Source organism: Clupea harengus, chromosome 15, assembly GCF_900700415.2.
Source record: "Clupea harengus chromosome 15, Ch_v2.0.2, whole genome shotgun sequence".
Taxonomy (NCBI): Eukaryota; Metazoa; Chordata; class Actinopteri; order Clupeiformes; family Clupeidae; genus Clupea; species Clupea harengus.
The window spans coordinates 11651904-11671180 of record NC_045166.1 but is presented as its reverse complement, the minus strand read 5'-3'; the positions used below and the strand labels follow the sequence as shown (position 1 = coordinate 11671180).

At 43.4% G+C, this 19277-nt stretch overlaps 1 protein-coding gene across 1 annotated transcript in view; it reads right to left on the bottom strand.

Moving 5' to 3' along the window:
• The window catches only part of kcnh5a (potassium voltage-gated channel, subfamily H (eag-related), member 5a), a 98674-nt gene that overhangs the window by 35210 nt on the left and 44187 nt on the right, over positions 1 to 19277 (bottom strand). The window lies entirely within an intron of this gene.

Below are 19277 nucleotides of genomic sequence, written 5' to 3'. Positions count from 1 at the left end.
TGTGTGGGGGGGGGGGGGGGGTAATAGAGCAGAAAGACAGACAGTCCAGTGTGTAGAGTGACAGCAGACAAAACAAAAAGAAGAGATGAAAAAAGACCAAAATACTACATTTGTCAAACACTGAGAGGCCTGATGTTTAATTCATTAAAAGAAAATACAAGGCCTCTCTCTCTCTCTCTCTCTCTCTCTCTCTCTCTCTCTCTCTCTCAGCATGATGACTAATGTGGTGTATGCACAGAATTATTCAGATCTCTTAGCCTTTTAAGCGGGTTAGTGCACTGTGTTATGAAGTATTTCTCTTCCACAGGAGCAGAAAAACAAAAGGCATCTTTGAAAGCGAGCAGCATCTTAGAGAGATCATCTTCAGCATACCTCCAGGCAGTAGGCTCTAAGACAAATGGCAGTGCTCCTCTCTCTCTCTTTCTCTCTCTCTCTCTGTCTCTCTCCCCACACATCCTATCCCAACACACCACAGTGTTTCCATGGGAACCTGGCCCAAAATAGTCTCTTGAACCAATGTTATTTTGTGATGGCTGAGAGGAGAATAACATCAAGAGGCATCTGTAGCCAAAGCCCAGACCTACAGAGCACTGAGCCTATTTACAGGAGTCAGGTACCAGAATAGGCCCTCTGGCTGGAGCCCAGACTGCAATCATCTGAGATAAAGGCCCTGGCCATGTTTGACTGACATACCTTCATCCAGAAGGTGTCAGAATTGGTTCTGCGGCAATAACAGGTGCTGTATAAATGTAGAAATCATTCTTTTAAAGTACTGACAGAAAAAGTAACATTTCAAAAGCATTAGAGTCTTCCTAATTGGGTTTACTAGCTCGACAGGAGTATTTATACCCACAAATAGGAAACAACATGGAGGAAAAAAACTAAATGTATCAATCTTGTCATAAAAATCATTACTTGACTGATGTGTGAATTGGTTAAATAAAATGAAATCACAGCCAAAAACTCACAATATATAAGCACTGCATTGCCATGTCAGAGTGGCACCAAAGAACCACACACACACACACACACACACACACACACACACACACACACACACACACAAACATATTTTAATACTCATACACACACATACACTAACTGTACGCTGGGTCACAGACAGGCAATCTGAGAAGTGCAAATTAAGCAAGTTGAGATAATCTCCTCAGAAAACAGTGCATATCCATGCGATAAGCCTGGCAATTACTGGTGGATTGCCGGGTGCTCTGTGTTAATTGACACCGGTGTTTTTTTACGGTCGGTGCGGCTGGTGGTAAAGGTCAACCAAACACTGAGAGAACCTGGTGTGCATCCAGAGGGAGGAGGAGGAGGAGGAGGAGGAGGAGGAGGAGGCGGAGGAGGGCGTGACTCAGAGGCGCGAGCAAACATCACACTCTAATGTATGAATGCACACAAACATACTGTACACACACACACACACACACACACACACACACACACACACACACACACACAAACACACACATACATACACACACACATACAAACACACACACAAACATACTGTACATACACACACACACACACACACACACACATACTGTACACACACATACACAAACATATTGTACATAAACACACACACACAAACATACTGTACATACACACACACACACACACAAACATACTGCACATACACACACAAACATACTGTACACACACACAAACACACCTACACACAAACATACTGTACACACACATACATATTGTACATACACACACACAAACACACAAAAACTACGGCAGACCATTACTAGAGACTACTGCTACCACTGAATAACATTATCTTAAGGATGCACACTGCAACAGTATTTCAACACATTTCTAGAATGTTCCCCTGCTTTTGAGCACACTCAAACACACACTCACACTCACACTCAACGCATGACTAACCAGTTAAATTACCACCCCAACCCCCCCCCCCCACACACACACACACACACCTCCTCAGCCTCCTCAGTGAATGTCCCCAGGTGAGCAGGCTGCCTTCTATCTACCACAGTTCCTGACAGGCTCCACAGCAATTGCTGCTCCCACACTCCAATCTCTCCTCTGCCCAACAACCAATGCATTAGACAATTTGAGGAGGGGGGAGAGAGGCAAGCAGCCATGGGAGAGGGGACTGAACGGTTTCATCCACTGCTATTACAGACAACGGGCTCTAATTTGAAAGCAGTGGTGTGGTGGTAACAGCCAATTATGCTGTTTGATCTTAATGGCCTGTTGCCCCTCACATTTCGACAGTCCACACCACTGAAATGGAAGTGGGCATGACAGTTCTATTTTAACCTAACTATGTTTACGTTACTGTCTAACCAGTCCCCATGCAATAGAACCCTTCACAACGTTTTCTAGCCAGGGTTTTTTCTGTGTTTTTTTTACATACATACATACATACAAACGCTAATCACATGATAATTTATAAATAATATGTATGATAACTATATATGATATATATGATAAATATATAACGACTAGGAACAGGATATTAGGTATGAATCACCCAAAGTTCTCCTGGGCACCGCTGCATGCTGTCATCAGCACCACGTCTGAGGCCTATAACGGGAATGTGCAGCTATATTTATGGGCTGCGTCTGACACCACCCTCAGAGCTAATTACTGTCTGATTAGGCCAACCCTTATAGTCTCTTTAGCGCCACCATAACCAATCCCGCTGTGTTCAAAACTTGAGTGCCTTTAGCGCTAAGTCTCAAAACACAACCCACTGGCTGATTTTCGGGAGGAGTCGGGGGCATACACGTGCCTGCCCCGCCTGTCGTTCCTCCTGCCTGGCATCGCCTCTTCTCTTCTCATCGTAAGTGTCTCTTCTCCTCTAGTGAAGCGCACATTTTCTCATTAAGATCCCAGTAATAGCCAATCCAGTGGACTTTTATGAGGCAATAATGGGAATAACAAAACGTGTGACAGATGCCTCCTGAAAGCGTGCTGATGGATTAGGAGGGAGTGATGTGGGCTGGAGACGCGCTTGGTTAGATGGACGACTCCGCTGCCAACGCGCTCTACACATTGAGGGTGAACGACACGCGTCTGAGGTCGAGCGCATCTCGGTAAAACCTCTCAAAACGTGAAGTCACTGCATGCAGACGACAGATGACACACGCCAGCTGCGTCAAGTCATGTCAGGCACATATTAGTAGGACGTGATGTGACATGAGGATGCTCTGTGGAACCTTTCTGTGAGAGGGCCCTCAAAGAGCACCGGGGAGACAACGAGGAGACGAGGCCAGAGGGAGCGCGTTTCTTCCACCTGTGCCTCGCGGTAATGGGCCGTGTAATGTGTGCGGCGGGCGGTGCTTAAACCATTAAGGGATCAAACATCTCATGGAGTTACGGGCAACACAAATCAATGAGCGGTCGGTGGTGATGGCAGGGAAAATAAAGGAAAGACCCAACTCTCCACCACAGCCATTATGGAATCAATCTGGAGTCTCCAGCCAATACTGGCCATATTAACAGTACAGAAAATGGCTAACTATTTGTATATTTATGTATATTTATATATATATATATATATATATATATATATATATATATATATATATATGCGTGTGTTATTCAAAGGCATTAGTAAGCAAATAAACAAGCAGTTGCTAAATGCACTTTCTTATAACGTAACAAAGAAAAAGTTACACTTGCTAATCACTTCATGCACTGGAGCACTTAAAAGTCCTGGAGCACTCAAAATCAGTGCATGAGAGCATTGGCTCTCCTAACACCTCAAATACACCATGGGCTGTGTGTTTCATCAACCACGTGCCAATCAAGGTGTCGTGAGAATGCACAAATAAAATGAGCTAAATTAATATGATAGGAGGGGGAATACTGAAAGAAATTATGGCACGTTCACAACAAAGACAAGCCCCATACACTCCCACACACACACACACACACACATACACACACACACACTCACACACACACACACACACAAAGACACGTGTAGTATCTCCGCGGTCTGTAGCGGAGGTGCTATTAAATATTTACGAGACTGACTCACACACACATTCTCCAGGCAGGCTGTGCTGAGAAGTGTCACAACGCATTGAGCAGCATCCTTCACCAAACCTTAAGAAAACTTCAGCTCAATCTCACACTGGAGCCACCCAGCTACAATAACAAGAGGGAGATGAGACACAGCGAGAGATACCATGTCAAAGAAGCACCCAGATCCATACCAAGAAAAGGAAAAATCCATACTGTATAAGCTCCCTGTTACGATGGAACATATGGCTGAACCTCAAAGCAAACTGATTTAAATGGTCATCGATCAATATTAGAGGAAGGGTTAAGCCTACTTAATAGAGTAGGGCAGAGGTTAACAACCTCTTCAGGGACCACTAAATAATAGTGCTGTCAAAATGAACGTATTCATTTTTTGTGATTCATTTTAAATATTTAACGCGTTAAAAAAGTCTGGGTTTCGTATTGTTTCTGTTAGTGCATATGAAATGGTTTAAATATCTGGGGGCATCCAACGTATACCTGACACAGAGCTTAGTTGAATTCACAAGCTTGCAAGTTTATTGAGCACTTCAACTTGCAACTTACCCAACAGGCTGCACACTATGTCCTAACTAGTCGCTCCCTCCAGTATCCCCCCCCCCCGCCTCAAAAAGTCCTTCTCTCTTCTTCTCTGCGTCTACATCTTATGCTGTACAGTTTTAATGGCTGTATAGTTCACAGGAGAGAATCTGTGTTCAAAGTTAAAAAAGATGATATTAAACTATAGTATTTGCATTTAAATATACTCCTTTTGGGTTGATTCTACATTAATTAAGTGATTTTACATTTAGCCTATCCAATATCCATTATTACAAGCTTTAGTGTTAAGAAAAAATGTGTGATTAACCAAGGCAAATTGAGCAATTATTTGCTTGGTCGGGCGAATTTTTTCATTTACCAGCCACTTTGGCTGGTGAGTCAAAAAGCTAGTTTTAGGACCCTGACATAATTGTTGTGAGACATTTTTTGTCTGTTTCTAGTTTCAGAGTCTGTTTCAATATGCCACAAAACTTGAATTGAAATGGCCATTCAAACGGGAACACCATTTCTCTGCACGGTTAGCACAAAGTCTGCACGGTTAGCACAAAAGCCAAGAAGCACAGAATCCACCGGAAAGGGTCTTCAGTAATTCCTAAAATATATGTGAGAGGCATACAGCGTACAAACAGTGTATGTATGCATTTTTTAAATGTCATGGGATGATTCTTTAGTCAGTAGTCATATATCAAGTAAATGAGCCAGATATTTGGATTTTATTCAGAGCTGTGTTCTTTTTTACAGATTAAAATCTTCTGGCCCAACGTTGCATCATAATTTAAACACAAGAGAAGGCGTAGGCTCACTGGATACCAGACCTCCAGATGATGAGAGTTTGGGCAAGCTCTCTTGCCAAAGAAAGTGTCGATTCAGCGATTTGTACTTCCTGTGGGTGGTTTCCCCCTTCATTAGACAGGCTGCTGGGATAGTGCAGCAATGCATGCTGGGAATCCCACTCAGTAATGGTGAAACATCCAGCTGACCTGAATAAGTCGTTGGCATTCCCACGATTCTCTCTCCCATCCACCTCTATGGTCCTCAGGACCACATCATCTCCGTCTTTCATGACATGGTACACACATTAAATGAGATGCTGGCTACACACACTAAAAAATACACACTTCTTTTTGTTATACACAGGACAAGATGTTAAATTCCTTGTGCTATTGGTTGGGGAATTCTCACAGCGGCCAGACCTCTCACTGTCACATGCAAGTACTCATACCCAACAACTGAGCCTAAGTTTTATAACAAGACTACAACCATCATACCGATACTTAATAATACTTAATTAACAATACAACAACAACAACAAAGATGCCTTTATGAACATTTGACTGGGGATGTCAAGTGGGTACCTTCCTTCGCCAGTGTTTTGTTCTCCAAAACAGTGGTGTCTGGTATCCCAGACCCACCCCCCTCCATACTCACGATGAGTTAGAACACATGTCAATACCAGGGACAGTAACAAATACACCTCAGCAAGATTTCATATGCATATCTAAGTGTCTGAATGATACATCTGCCTAATTATCTAAACATCAATCTCATTACACTATGGCCATGCCACAGGCTATCCAGGGTAAGGTGTGGCAGGGTAACCTAAACTTAAAACTGAACTTTAAGAGGGTAACCCCCTCATTCTCAAACAAACATCCCAGTTATTTTAAAACCCAAATATGCCTCAAAGTGTAGGGACCCTGGATCGAGCTAGTTTGACAGAATATGTTTTAATGAGCCAACATCTATACTCAACTTACAGCTTTAGTCTTCACCCACCCATTGAGGTTCTGTGGAGTTGGCAGGACATCATAAGTGGCTCTAACAATGAATGTAATGTGGTTATCATCCATGGCACACAATTCTCTCCAGCTGATTTTCCTCTTCTCAACATTATGCCAGTTCATCCATTGCCCTGGCTTTACTTTACCGCTGTGCCATCCTGCAGTCCCTAACCACCAACAACCCATTTAGATGCCCTTATAATTACCTCAATTGCCATGGTGAAAGTCAACGGAGAAATGGTGCATCCATCCCTGATACCAATCTCCAAATGCTGCTAGGATGTGGTGTAGTTACTTGTGTTGAAGCACAACTGAATATCATCAATATGCTTTGACTAACACTTAACACTTACACTTGACCTGAAAGTAACCGAATGCCTTCCACAACAGACTATGCCACAGATCCAAAAATACCACACAGAGGTCTCTACCTTTTGTTCCTGCTGCCTGAATTTGATGCCAAATCATGCTTCTATGTTCCAAACATCTAGAAAGTCTTGGGGTTGCAACCTCCTACCACACTAAAGAAGACCGTTCCTTCCACATTAAGAAGACTGATGGGTCGAAATTGGCCGAGACACTTAACCTAGAGATCAGAGAGACACCATCTCTGAATAACAGAGAAAAAAACAGACAGTCAAACTAGTTTGGATTGGACAGAACTGAGAGTGGAAAAGATAAGAGATGGAAGTGTGGTACGTCACATCTGTTGCAGTGGGAAAGCCAAGTGATATGGAGTAGCAGAGAGCCTGAGCATTTCTGGGCTCTTTTAGTTTCCTAATGAAACACAGTGTGTGTGTGTGTGTGTGTGTGTGTGTGTGTGTGTGTGTGTGTGTGTGTGTGTGTGTGTGTGTGTGTGTGTGTGTGTGTGTGTGTAAAGCCTACTTTAACTGTGCCCCAACATACTGTAAGAAGAGGATCCAATAAACAAAGAGTTATAAACATAGACCTGAAAGAAAAATCAAGATGACTGTGGTTTTTTGCACTAAATCTAAAATGTATGCATTTATTTGCGTGATTATGTCTGATTACAGCGATGCTAGAAGTACAAGAGATGGCAGATGCAGACATCTAAATAAAGGAACGCTTGATCCTTCTGCTTTTGGTGCTGGTGGTCTTTTTTTTTCTGTTTTGACCCTGTCATCTTCACACCTAAGAGATCTATGGAAACAAATTAAAAATAACCACACAAACACACACACACACGCACACGCACACACACACACACACACACACACACACACACACACACACACACACACACACACAAACACACACACACGCAGCGGAGATGCTCGACGCTCTAACAGACTGGGCAGAGGAATAGAAAATCACTGCAGCTGCTTCCCCGCCCGCACACTAACCAAAACAAAACAAACACACACACACACACACACACTAACAAAGAGAAAAGAAAATATTAAAAAATCATAAGGAGACAGAGGGGCACATCACGCTACACACGTGATAGATATAGATGCAAGCGCAGAGTCATAGCAAACAATAAAGAGATGCAGGGAGGGTGAGAGTGAAGGCATTGGCATGAAAGAGTTTAAAAAAATTACTTTCAAGTGAATGAAGATATTCAAACGCCTTCGTCTGAGATCAGCCGGACTACTTGTCAGAGGTTCTATTAAAAACACAGCCGATCCAAAACACTCTCATCTATTCAGAGATTCAGATCCAATGCAGATGCTCCTTCTCTCTCTGTCTCTTTCACTGTCTCTTCTCTTTCTCTCTGTCTAACCCCTCTCTATCTCTATGTTTTTCAAAAAAAAAAAAACACTCTCCTTTTTTCCGCTTTCACACACACATACACGTACACAGACATAAACACAGACAACCATGCTGTAGTGTCAATAAATGATAACTTGGAGACAAGCCAGTTTCAGTGTGAGGAGCCCTCACTCACTGAAGTCAGAAACTGGAATTTAACAGACTCTAACTACTGGACTTTAACCGACTCTAACTACTGGACTTTGAACACTAGTACAATTTGGCATCCCATTCCCTTCTCAGTGGATCTGAATAGGCCAAATGAATTTTTAGCCAAAGCGTTAGAACTCTCCCACCACTGATTTATCAGAAGAAAAAAACTAAACATATGAAGGTTTGAAGCCTTCCTCCCTCTTAACCAAACTTTCCCCAAAGGGCCACGCTAACCCGGAGTTCACTTGTGTTTAGTTGACCATCATCTGTGATGATCTTAGGACGCACCTTTGGACCAGGTCTCTTCTTTTAAGATTAAGAGAAGTAGCTCTCCTTAAAGGTTTCTCTACATTGCTTACAATGATACATTTTTAGTGTGTTGCTAAAAAAAAGACTTTTTACGGCTAGGCTCACTGCTTTCCACAAATTTCACAGGAGCTAGAGAATCTTGACTAATTCCCTCCCTCCCTGTGGATTCACTTGTTGGGCCTCCAGTACTGACTTAGTCTTCAAAAAGAGCAACCAACAGACACCAGAAAAACGTCGATACTATCTGATTCCACACATGGGTAGGACCTGTCCCTGCAGGCTATATCTCATGGATGCAGACCAGACCCCAAACTGGCGTCAAAGGCAGAGGCAGCGATGCTGAATTAACATTCTAAATGACATCGAAAAACCCCGCCGCAGTCCCTGGTGGGATGGGTAAGCATGGCGTTCGGTGATGCAGAACTCTAATTGGCACCTTTGTAGCCACTAGTCTCACGCAGTAAGTCAGAGTAAATAGGCATGCCTTCGTACAGCACGCCGCGTTTGATAACAAGACACACGCCAGAGCAGGATCAACAAATTCACGCTAATAGACGGTATCAAAAGCTCTCTGCAACACAGCAATCCTCTCTGTCACTTACTCACTCAATCTCGCCACATACACATACACACACACACCCAGACACTTTTCCCTATGACACTCATTCCCTCTCTCTCTCTCTCTCTCTCTCTCTCTCTCTCACACACACACACACACACACACATACAGACTCACACACTTTTCCCTCTCTATCTCTCTCTCACACACTCTCTCTCTCATCTCTCCTCTCTGATGAATGCCGGCCCTTATGAAAACACACCCACTCAGCACCATCCAGTGATTTACACCCTCCTCAGAAAAGCACACACATGCTGCCGACAGGCACATCTCCTGATTGTTCTCAGTACATTTCAGCCCATCACATATACATCATATAAATGTATATCGACAAATTGCTTTTTTTTTTTTTTTTTTTTTTTAAAGTCAGATTAATAAACATGGCAATATTTCGCTGCCAGAAAAAAAACAACACCTTAACTGCTGGGTAGCTGTGCTAAAAATGGACATGTTTGTGAAGCAGGCTGTCATATCCTTCTGCTCCTCCTCCTCATCCTCTCCACCCCGCCTGCTTCGTTGTTATGGTATAGCGACATGGCCTGCCACTAACAAGCAGAACATTTAAGAGCCGGCTCTGATTAATTACAATTTTGCACAGGCTCTTCGTTCTCGGCCGAGCATGAACGTATTTAATTAAGAACCAGTGTCATATGTCAAACAGGAGTTGATAGGCAAACATTATTGCTCCGTAGGTCTGATTATATGGGAGGAGGGACTTCTGAGGAAACATGACATGTTCTTGTCCATCTGATTCAGATATCAAATGAGGCTGTCAGTGATGGCAGCATGAGTTTGTGTTATAACTATGTTATAACATGGTAACAAACACTTAATAAAAACAGCAGGGCAAACAAGCGTTGAGTACTAACACAACCTGAATCCGTAATAGGTTTCGGATAGATGCGTAGCCAATCCTTCACAGAGTCCTGGTCATGGCATTTGCACTTGTTCTCAGATGATGTCATCTGTTCGTCACGAAGCAAAACACAAGATGAGGCAAAGCCACAATGGTACAGTTCAGTTCAAGCAGAAGAAAGGGAACAACTCTATGGGCCTCAATCAGAATGACAAGTGCAAATCTGACATCTGAAGTTTGGACTAGTTTGCAGAGCTGAGCCATCTTCTGCTTAACGGAAATAAGTTTTCTAGCTTGAAAAAAAATCCTTTAATTTTAGTTTGATACTCTCTGAAAGCTGTTAGTTAATTACACATGTGATGTCCACATTGAGATCACATACAAGTACATCTCAACATTCTGCACATTAATGGAGGCAGCTTTATGGTCAGCAAAATGTTAGTTGAGAGTGGCAATAAATATTTCAGCTGTGCTTTATTTTAAGTAGCCTCATGTATTATGTAATACTTGATTAATTATTCAGGACATTGTATCACTAGCATTAGTAATTGTTGTTAGAAGGCGTGCTTGATGTTAGGGTTGGCAAATGTGCAAAATGATGTGCTTTCAACTTCTACATCGTCTCAAGTCCCTTCATTGACAAATTACTTAAGAGAATTACACCTCGGGCCAAGTCAAATTAAAAAGGAACGTCATTTCCTATGCCTTAGAGACACTGAATTGTGATAGTTAATTGCTTAAAAAAAGTGTAAACAAGACAGTATCGTTCAAATAATTTAGCGCAAGGATAGGCAAGACTTTTGTCACTAGTGTAGAGAATGTATAGAAATGTAGGTCTTAGGGCACAGTACTGTTAACTGTCCCAGAGGTTTCCGTATGGTGTGTGTGCTGTGGAGCTGAGGAAGCTGTGAACCCGCTGAAGCTGAGTACTGCACTGTGAATGAGCTGGATCAGGCTGTATGCAGGACTGTAATCAATATAGATAATTCTGGCTAAGTGGCCTCGTGATGGCAGATGGAGAACGGAGAAGCCGAGCCAAAAATGTTCTCTGTAACCATAAATGTCCTGTTAGTTTAACTGGAACGATGACTTCAACACCGTTTTTTCCCCAGGTTTCTCAGTAAGTGTGAGAGGCCTGGGATGGTTTGGAGGGGCATGTTTGTCTCGTCCTCAGGGGCTCCAAGAAGAGTAGAGTCCTTTAAAGTCCTCTCTTGTGAAACTACACTTGACTTTTAAAGGGACTATACCGCCATGCTAATATAGAAGTTGCTGACACAGTACTGTAGTGATAAATAAAACACAAAGCAAAATACAAACAAATACACACATACACACAAAAACAAGCAGAAACACATATGCTTATGCATAACGCTAACCAAACACCCCCTATACACACACACACACACACACACACACACACACACACACACACACACACACACACACAAACACACACACAGTTGCAGCACTACCATCCCACTTTAGACTGCATCTTGTCGCATTGTCCTGCGCTCCATGATGGCAGAGGAGGTGACCCAGATGAGTCAGTTAGGTTGCTACGCGTGAGCGCCACGGCAATGCTCACATGACAGCAACAGTAGCCGATTTCTCCATCCCATCATGGAGACACGGACCGGGGCGGAGCTGATGGCTCCTTGCAGAGGGGGCGAGGACCTGTAGTCGGCCCTCATACAGCCTTTGTTTCAGGGTCAGCGCTACAACTGCCCAATGGGGCAAGAGGCTTATACCAGAGGGGGGCAGAAAATTATTGGCAACATTCCCATATTTTTACTTTTTACCAAGATGTTAAATGAGAGGACCCTTTTTTGCTGAGTATGGCTGGGACATGTGAAGTGAAGTGAACCTGTTAGGCAACACCTGACTACACTGGGCTGGGGGCGGCGGGGGCCCTATTAAGGCTGGTACTAAGCGAGTGGAATCAACTACAGGCGACACAGCCATGGTCCAGCCAGCCATAGTCCAGCCAGCCATGGTCAAAGTCTGACTTTTTATCAAGACACACAAACAAACTTCATTTCTAAATATTCTACTAAACAACAACATTTGGTTCAGCCAGGCAGAACGGGCCCAAAGTGGACCCCTTTGTGACCGTGGACCCGGGGGAGCTGTCCCTTCTGCCCCCCTCTCACTTCGCCACTGGCGACGGAGCTCTCTGGCCCGACGGCTCGGAGTCAGTTAATTACAGCATGGCCCCCGGACACGAGGCAGTTTCTGTCCCTCGCCACCTCACTCACTCACTCACTCACTCCCGCTCTGCTTGTGGCTTTGTTTTTGCACTCGTTTGCTTTTCTGCGCTTTCTCTCTTCCTCCCTCTCTCTCTCTCTCTGTCTAAGTTTGTCTTTGTCCTCCAGACTCGCCCGGAGTGGCAAAGAGGCTTCTGTCTCAAGCTGAAGGGTTTGCCTGTGAGCTTGGTTTGCTTGGCGGAAAAATCAGAGACAACAACCATGGTGTGATTTAAGTTTTTGTGCTTTTTTGCGCTTATCTTTCATCACATCTCTCTGAATAAGACATAGTAAGACAATTTCACTAAAGACTAAAAAAGCTACAAAAGTCCCAGGTTTTTTTAACAGTTTTGTCGTATTAGAAACGAGAACGCCATGACACTAACCAGCACCACATAATGAGAGAGTTCCCAGTATGGAGGCAACTCCTTGCTGCTCCACCAGACTACCGTGACACAAACAGTGTGTGTGTTCAGTGTGTGGTTGTGTGTAATAGCGCATTGTGTAGAGTGCTGTAACTCTAAGCTTCAGCGTGTCCACTACAACACCTGTGAGCTCTAGTAGTCGGAGTTCTCACGCTTGGAGGGGGATTTGGGGCCGTGCTCCGAGAACCAGCAGGATTACAGCAGACCGGCAGACTCACTGCGCGCCTCTCACAGCTCTGCGAAAAACAATAAAACCCCTTACCCTGTGCTTTTTAAAAACACAAGTTCCTCTCGACGCCAGAACACAATACTGATCAATACGCTGTTGCATCCCCAGCTTTCAGATGTGATTAATCACCACATCCACCTGTGCTTCAGATAGGTAGGCAATGGCTGCTGATTGGTTGAAACCTTCCCAGAGATTTCTGACTCATCTGGTGCATTTAAGGTCCTACACTATGAATTGATGGTAAAGAGATGTTTTGGGGGGAGAAACGCAACACCTCCAAACCAACATCTGCTTTCACAGTCGCTCTGTAGGCAGCAAACATCCCTGCTGTCTTCCCTTTGTCGTCCCGCAAGAGAACAAGCCAGCTCAGTATACCTGACCAAAAATAACTCTCTCTCTCTCTCTCTCTTGCTCTCTCTCTTTCTCTCTCTATGCCCGCCTTCTTCTTACACATGTGGCCACAACGCTCCCTTTTTCATGTCAGCATTTCCCCTGCCCACACTTTACTCACACACATAAAAGAGAGTCTTCGATTATCCCAAATAATCCTGAAATTTGGCTTCCAAAGTCTGTCAGACAGCATCCTAAGAAATGTGCCTCTAATCTAAAAACGCACACACACACGCACACGCACACACACACCGTGCCTTCCCAATTGCCATCTCCCCTTTGGCTATTATATATAAGTTATATAAGTTTGCAGTAACATTTGGATTTCAATAACCTGTCACTACAGTTGCAAACTGTAGAAAGGACCAGGTTACATCATAACTGGTGGAACTGACACTCAGCCGAGGCCTTAAATCCTTAGATGGGGAGGTTGCTACTCCCACGTAGGAGGAGGTGCATGCGGGTAAATTGCGTAATGTACACAGCACCTCTCCAGCTTGGCTCTCCAGTTCCAGAGAAACAGCGAAGCACACAGCTAACAGGCCCAGAAACCACAATCAGGTGCCACTCGTGAGAGGGACTTAGACAGATATCAAAATGAGGCAGGTGAAACTCAATATGGTTGCCGTCCAGAAGCTCTACGACAAGCTTCATTTTTGTTCTCCGATTGTCAAGTCAAGTAAATGTTTCTGCTAGGCTTACAGTGAGCTTTCGCATGGCAGTCTATCTCTTTGTGTTTTTCTCTGCCATGCTTTGCACACTTTGACATGACAACATAAACAGCAGTGGCGGCGAAGGCATTGAAGGCCACTGCATAAAGAACACAGCTTTGGTTTTTAGTTTTTTACCCCTACCTATTTCATATTCACTCACATCTTTAAAGGCTCCTGGCGGAAGGAAGAGGCAAACACATTTAAAAAATATTCCAAACAGAGGGCAGTCTTAACAAGCCCATCTGGTGAGCAGGAGCATCCCCGGTAATTAGAGAGACGGGTGGGGCCGGGCCGTGAGATCAATGGCCAGGCAGCCACAAGATGCATCACCACCACTCGGCACCAAATTAATGAGCCGACAAAAGTGCCCGCCTGGGCTCTCCGGTGCACCAGCAAATGGATCTGAATGGAGGACGAGGATGATAATCCACTCTTTTCTTTGGAATAAAAATGCTTAATGCTTAATAACTTAGTACAAACGAATGCTTAAAGGCACATATATTATTATACCTACACTGTGAAACGTTTCCTATAAAAACTACAGGAAGTTACTGGCAGCTGTTGGCCAGTAAAATACTAGTTCTGTTTTGCATTTGCATTTTATTGGCATAGGATTCACAGCAAAAGGATGCCTGCAGTAAAAAAAAATGTTTTACATTATCTACAGTAAGTTGAAAGTAAGTTTACTGTTTTGATTCCTAAGAGATGCGTGATGGTGAAGTCTGTACGCAACTATTGCATTGTGAGAAAAAAAATAGACTGCTAAGTTCATTGATGAAAACTGATGTGAGCACTAGAGTTTCTTTGGGATGTAAATCCAACATGTCCTACATCTGTAAACACACTAGAACCTGACCTGCTGTATCTCTTCATGTACTGTGCCTAGATATGTAAGCTATGTAAGAGATATATGTGGTGTTAAAAAACAATTGCACTGCACCATAATCAGACATACAGCTTAATATCCACTGTGCCTCAGTTTATATTGTCACATGTTAAGTGCTATGCTGCTAACACCTTTGCACATGGGTCATGGGTAAAAGCACAGTTATGATAAAGTTCTAACTTTTGACCTGATTTATTAGCTTAATTAGCCAATTGTCATTTTTGCTCTTTTCCTGCTTTTCAATTTCTATTCAACTCAACTGCATTCGTTTATATAGTGCCATTAAAATGGATATAAAATAAAATATTAAAAAGCACTTTATAAAGGCCTGCCCTGAACCCCTTAGAGCAGGCTTTTTAGAGTAAAAGGATGTCATTTTCCTCAACGCTATTCTGGGATACACAATGCCACGCAGGACATCTGTTCTACAGTAAGATACTGTTTCATTCATGGACAATTTTGCATAATGCATTCGTGATTTACAGTAATGCAGTACATAGCAGTTACACAATAATAAACTATACAAATCACAGTAAAGAAAGCGCAGGTTTCACACAAATTTCTAACGATGTTCAGTACAGTATACACCTATCTACCCACTCCTACAGTACAGCATATTCTAGAGAGATAAAAAGAAACTTCTTTACTCGTACCTCCTACATTACTGAGGTATCCAATAATGCTTTTTGTTGTGGATGCTATTTGGCCATGTGACCAGCACACGAATGCTCAGACAAAACCCCTTATGAAGCTCTCTTCCATGGTCTAAATGCTTTCTCTTCCACATCCAACACAGATTAAAGCATTTCTGAGGACTGCAATGTCAGCTCTATACATTTCGTACGGTATGTATCATGGAATGCCAGCAGCTTAAGCGCACACCAGTCACCAAGGCGATGTCCAATTAGAGTTAATCAGGATTGATGCAGGAGGCCAATTAGGTCACGTGGGATTTAATGCGCAGCGGTGGGCCGGTGGTGTGGTGTGCGGAGACCAGAGCCCCAGGGACCGGCACAACCAGCGTATGGATGACAGCACAGCTGATGCGGACTGGCAGCCCGTCGGCAGAGCATTAAAAGGTGCAGGAGCATTCTGGCACTAGCGCTGGCTCAGTCGGGTGGCGGGCAGGGGGGTCAGCATGGCGTAATTCAGCGGGACACACCAGTGGGGGTGGGGGGTGGGTGGTGTTGGGGGGGGGGGGGGGGTTGGGATGGAGAGAAGTACTACCACTTCTTTTTCAGTGACAATATGAGGGAAGAGAATGATGGCAATAGAGGTTAGACAATATGAAAAAAAGAAGAAGATGCCAAAAGCAGAGACCGGACAATATGAAAAAACACGATGCCAAAAGGGAGGATTGGGCACTCCCACACTCCAGCCACCGCGGTCCAGACTGGACTGTATAAGATCCAGGAAACAAAGCAATACCAGATGAGAAGGTAATGCACATACTTACTGTATCACAGTATGATGATTCCATGCAATATTTTGAGAGGGTTGAGACACTGAAAATTACAAGCGCTCAAATGAAGTGTGTGGACATCTACCTTTTCAGACTGTGTCATGCCTTTTAAGGTTTGATCTCTGATTAGAGCTCCCAAAAAGGCCTTTTGTGAACTCCCTTAACACTAGCACGGTGATTTTAACATCTTGTCCTGTGTAATGCTGTGTTTTTTCTTTCTTTCTTTCATTAAACTGACATCTGTGGAGTCGGCAATGGTCACCAGGCTCCATGTGTAGCTGAGGTTAAAATTAAAAGTCCACTGCCTAACCACAGAGAGAGAGTCCCAGGGGTGAGTTACGGGACCAAGTGCGGGCAAAGAAAGAGCAGAGGATTTCCAACTGTCTGGACACAAGACCCATGAGAGAGTAGTGTGTCATACAGTAGGCTCTGGCTCAGCCATCTTTTAGTCATTACGCAGAGCAGGAAATTATATAAAAACTGTGTCTACCATATGCGCTGAAAAACTAGCAGATGCTTGTGCAGCCCACATATACAGCCTTTCCAAGAACTATATAAAAAACGTACCAAAATAAATAATAAATAAACAAACAATAAATACAAAAAAAAAAAAAACTTCTAACTTGTGTTTTGAGGATTCTTCACTGGGGTGTTGTTAATTCCACGATGCTGCTTTAATGAGAAAAATAAGCATGGGACCCCACACAGCTGTTTACACTTTTATCTGTTTATTATTTATTATTACACGCATTTATTTGTCTTCTTTTTTTCCCCACACATAATCGCTCTGAATTCACTTTTCAGCGTTTTTTCTTGTCATGGGGGAAGCTCACCCGAGCTGAGACATAACAGTTACATTTTAGATTTCAACTAACAGCGCAGCGGTTCAGCTTTTGTCCTATTTTCTAAAAACAGACTCGCTCAGCTACCAAGATAAATAATTCCACAACCTCCTGTACCAAAATATCACCCCTACCTAGATCCGCTCCAGACATAAGTGTCTAGCATTAAGGGAGACATCTTGGGAAGCACAGTAGACTAAGGACCCTAATTTCATAGGGCAATGAGCACTGCAAATGGGCTTCACGCATCAGCAAACACACAGTGAGAATAGGTGGGGATACCTATAGTTGCTAATGGCATTGACACAAAGCAGGGCGCAATGGAGCATAAATTATTTGAGTAATTAGTGGATGTGGCAATTAAGTCATTCTTTATCAGCTAATCACAATGATTCCACCATACCTTATTAATATTCACACAGAGCTCAGTAGTTGTTCCACGATAGAACGAACAATAAATTTCCATTCGCGAATGGAGCAGTTTACAGCAGAGGAGATAGATGTTCGTATGCTTATGAACTTATGAAAAGTTCAGGGGTTAAGTCAAGTTTCCCTGGGGTTGCCTTTTCTATTTTCTTTTTTGAAGGGAGATTGGCTTGGTAGGTTGGGGAGGTATATTAATTTAAGATTAAGCTTACATGCGTGACAAAAGAGAAACTCATTTTGTTTTCTTTTTTATCCCGATGTTGCCTATAGCCCAACAGACTTGGCCTTCAGTTCACTGTGGGCTAATTATTGGTGTAAGGGCTATATAGCTTGGGTTGCTTTTTCGTCACATCAGTAAAAGTTTTTTGGCATCAACATAATTTGATACATTGTGTAATACCCACGCTCAATCAGTTTTCAAGGCTAGATTGAGTTTTTAAAACGGGAGCTTTTCATCTGGGTGTGTGCATCTTCCAGCTGTGTGCACTGTGCAGCACCTAATTGCTCCCCCCCTTTAGACACTGCAAGTCAAGTTCCACTATGTTGCACAGTCTGTCTGTTGTTTTGATATAAACACCTCAGTTTTCAGGGAGGAAATAAATACTCGGCGCTAAGCTTAACATATACAGGGCTATAGCCCAGAGAGATTGGACCTGACCATGCCACTGGCCTGGACAGAGCCCAGAGTGATCGGACCTGACCATGCCACTGGCCTGGACACAGCCCAGCATTTGCACTGACCCACCCATGTTTGCGCCAACAATCTTGCTCATTTTATGAAATTCGCAACATTATTTTGCCACATTAGTAATTATTAAATCAAAACTGTAATTTTCCATTCCAATAAACCACTCTATCTCATTAATATTTCCATTGCATTTATTTCTACTTGTAAATAGCCGCCTTTTATATTTCATTTATATTTAATATGTGTTATGCATTTGTAAAGGTTTTTGGTAAAGTACTTTGAATAACCTTTCTCTATGAAACACACTATACAAGACATGATACTGATCGCTTGTTTAGCCTCCAAAAAGATCTACTACCTCAAGGGTCAGGTAACCAGAGCCTTAAGCTAGTGGACAGAGTGGATGGTGAAGACGGTACAAGGTAAGAGACAAAGTCAGTCAGAGGCTCACACAGCCTATCCGTCCGTGAGTGGCACACCCTTCGGATACACACACACGTGCACAAACATCTGTAAGGCCCTGTGGCTCTGACCATCAGATCTTACTCAGCACCATGCTTTCCCTGAGCTCTGATTAGACTATAACTCTGGCCCACTGAAGTGTAGTGTATAGCTTGACCAGAGCCAAGTGCCTAGGCAGTGCAGTCGATGTGTGTGTGTGTGTGTTTGTACACAGGAGTAGGTGTGCGTGTGTGTGTGTGTGTGTGTGTGAGAGAGATGAGAGTGTGTGGGTGGGGTAGAGTATTATGTAAAGGCATATAATTAATGACACGGGACAGGTCTGGCTGAGCTGGTGCCCAGGGTGTTCAAAGGATTGTACACACACACACACACACACACACACACACACACACACACACACACACACACACACACACACACACACACACACACA